The sequence below is a fragment of the Mirounga angustirostris genome, unplaced genomic scaffold (assembly GCF_029215605.1).
Source record: "Mirounga angustirostris isolate CCGP_5_RB_7025 unplaced genomic scaffold, mMirAng1.0.hap1 SCAF_3, whole genome shotgun sequence".
In the NCBI taxonomy this organism is placed as follows: domain Eukaryota; kingdom Metazoa; phylum Chordata; class Mammalia; order Carnivora; family Phocidae; genus Mirounga; species Mirounga angustirostris.
Window position 1 is genome coordinate 141,408,989 of NW_026991711.1, and position 3,389 is coordinate 141,412,377.

The 3,389-nt window shown below is 33.5% G+C and overlaps 1 non-coding gene across 1 annotated transcript; it reads left to right on the plus strand.

Moving 5' to 3' along the window:
- The first annotated feature begins 1,228 nt into the window (after positions 1–1,228).
- Positions 1,229–1,336, plus strand: LOC123840052 (U6 spliceosomal RNA). Its single transcript, XR_006789873.1, has one exon. It is a non-coding gene; the product is annotated as a U6 spliceosomal RNA (small nuclear RNA).
- Positions 1,337–3,389: the final 2,053 nt, after the last annotated feature.

Here is a 3,389-nt window from a genome sequence, read left to right on the forward strand (position 1 = left end):
TGTTTGCTATTCAATATGTTGGTTTAATCCTAATTTACATTTATGTGATTAATGAAATCTGGATTTATTTTTTACCATTTTATGTGTTCTGTTTACCATTATTTACATTTGCTTTAGTTCTGGTTTTTCACTAGATGGAAAGCTTTTCTATATTTTCCCCCCATCCTTTATGCTTTCCTCATTTGGAAGCTGTAAATTGTATTTTTCTTCCTTAGTGGCCACCCTTATATTCTACATATATATCTGTAAAATTTTTACCAAAGTCTAAAGTTATTCAATATTTCTTCCTTCCAAACAGGAAAAGATTACTGCATTTTATTTACCTGTTACCAAATTCCTATCTTTTATTATTGTCTAAAAACTTAGCATCAACTTTTTTTTTTTGGTGCAATTGTAAATGGGATTGTCTTCTTAATTTCTCTTAGTATCTTTAATTACTTCACTATTGTATAGAAATGCAATAGATTTCTATATATTAATTTTGTATCCTGTGACTTACTGAATTCGTTTATCAGTTCTAGTAGTGTTTTGGTGGAGTCCTTAGGGTTTTCTGTATATAGTATCAGGTCATCTGCACAGAGTGACAGTTTGACTTCTTCCTTACCACTTTGGATGCCTTTTCTTTTTCCTCATCTGATTGATGTGGTTAGGACTTCCAGCACTATGTTGAATAAAAGTGGTGAGAGTGGACATCCTGTCTTGTTCCTGATCTTAAAGGAAAATCTCTCAGTTTTTCACCATTGAGTATGATGTTGGCTGTGAGTTTTGCATATATGACCTTTATTATGTTGAGATATGTTCCCTCTAAACCTACTTTGTTGAGAGTTTTTATCATGAATGGACTTTGTACTTTGTCAAATGATATTTCTGCCTTTATTGAGATGATCATATGGTTTTTATCCTTTCTCTTGTAATGTATCATATTAATTGATATGTAAATATTAATTTACAGGAATAAATCCTATCTAATCGTGGTGAATGATTTTTTTAATGTATTGTTGGATTCACTTTGCTGTTATTTTGTTGGGGATTTTTGCATCTATGTTCATAAGAGATACTGGCCTGTTGGGTTGCTTTGTTTTGTTTTGCTCTGTAGTGTCTTTATCTTGTTTTGTTGTCAGGATAATGCAGGCCTCATAGAATTAATTTGGGAGTATTCCTTCCTTTTCTATTTTTTTGGAATAGTTTGAGAAGAATAGGTATTAGCTCTTCTTTAACTGTTTGGTCGGTGCTCGCTTCGGCAGCACATACACTAAAACTGGAATGACACAGAGAAGATTAACGTGGCACCTGTGCAAAGGGTGACAGGTAAATGTTTGGTGGATTCACCTGTGAGGCCATCTGGTCCTGCACTACTGTTTGTTGGAAGTTTATTGATTACTGATGCCATGTTATTGCTAGTAATCAGTCTGTTCAAAATTTTTATTTCCTCCTGACTCAGTTTTGGAAGCTTACATGTTTCTAGGAATTTATCCATTTCTTGTAAGTTGTCCAATTTGTTGGCATATGATTTTTCATAATATTCTCTTACAATCCTTTATATTTCTGTGGTGTCGGTTGTTATTTCTCCTCCTTCATTTCTGATTTTATTTACTTCAGTCCACTCTTTTTCTTCTTGAGTCTGGGTAAAGGTTTACCAATTGTGTTTATCTTTTCAGAGGACCCACTCCTAGTTTCATTGATCTATTATTTTTTTAGTCTCTATTTCATTTATTTCTGCTCTAATCTTTATTATTTCCTTCCTTCTACTGGCTTTGGGGTTTGTTTTTCTTTTTCTAGCTCCTTTGGGTGTAAGGTTAGATTAGCATCAACTTTTTATCATAAATTTTTTTAAATCAATATTCAAATATACCAACATATTTTATGCTCATTATTGTTCCTTTTTGTTAAATAACAACGTAGTGACATATAATTTATATACCATAGAGGCACCATGGTTTTTTGCATCTAACTTCTTCCTCTTGGATTCACTTTTCTTCTTGCAACCTTTAGTAGTTATTCCAGTGAAATGTGTTTAGGAGTTTTGTTGTTTTGTTTTATTTTGTTTGCTTTTTCATTTTTATTTTATTTTTTAAGATTTTACTTATTTGAGAGAGAGAGTACAAGCTGGGGAGAGAGGCAGGGGGAGAGGGAGAAGCAGGCTTCCCGCTGGGCAGGGAGCCCTTTGTGGGGCTCGATCCCAGGGTGCTGGCATCATGACCTGAGCCGAAGGCAGACACTTAACTGACTGAGCCACGCACACACCCCTTGTTTTTTTTTAAAGATTTTATTTATTTATTTATTTGTCAGAAAGAGAGAGCACAAGCAGAGGGAGCAGCAGAGGGAGAAGTAAGCTCCCCACTGAGCAAGGAGCCCAGTGCTGGACTCGATCCCAGGACCCTGGAATCATGACCTGAGCTGAAGGCAGACATTTAACCGGCTGAGCCACCCAGGCGTCCCTATGAGTTTTGTTTTGCTTTTGTCTCTAAGTGTCTTTATTTTGCTTTCACTCTTTGGATGATAGCTTTTGCCTGAGTATAGAATTCTACATTCAGAGTTCTTTTCCCCTCGGCAGTTTGAAGCTGTTATTCCATTGTGTTCTATCATTTGTATTTCCCAGTTAGAAATCTGATATTGATTTAATTCTTTATCATTCCTTTATAATTATTTTTTTCCTCTTTGGTAATTACTTTTAAGATTTTTCTCTATATTTTTTCTTAGTTTTGTTAAGAAGTAGTTGATAAATATCACCATATAAGGGGTACAGCATGATGGCTTGATTTACTTTATGTTTGATATGCTGCAGTTTACCATGATGTTTCTAGATACGAATTTATGTTTATCCTGCTCAGTATAGACTGCACTTTTAATCTTAGGGGTTATTCTTCAATTTTGGAAAGTTCTTTGCCACTATCTCTTCAAATACTGCTTCTTTGTAATTTCTCTATTTCCTCCTTTTGGAAGTTCCATTAGATAGAGTCTCTCATTTTGTCCTCTGTGTCACTTATTTTCTTGTGCTATTTTTAAAAATCTCTTTCTGTAGCATTCTGGGTTAATTCTTCAGTAATGGTTTCTAATATAGGATATCTCTCTTAGACTGTGTGCAGACTAGAGTGCCCATTGAGTTTTCTATTTCAATAGGTATGTTTTTCTAATTTTTGATTCTTCCTATCTATTTTTATCATGCCTGATTTTGCTTCATAATGTCTTATTCTTTTAAAATATGTATGTCTTTCTTCATCTCTTTGAGGATATGAAACAGTCTTTTTTCTTTCTTTAGATTGTGCTTTTACTTCAATTTAACCTAGAGAAAATCATTGTTTTGATTATTGATTTTATGGCAGTGTTTCTTTTTTTTTTTAAAGATTTATTTATTTATTTATTTATTTATTTATTTGAGAGAGAGAGAA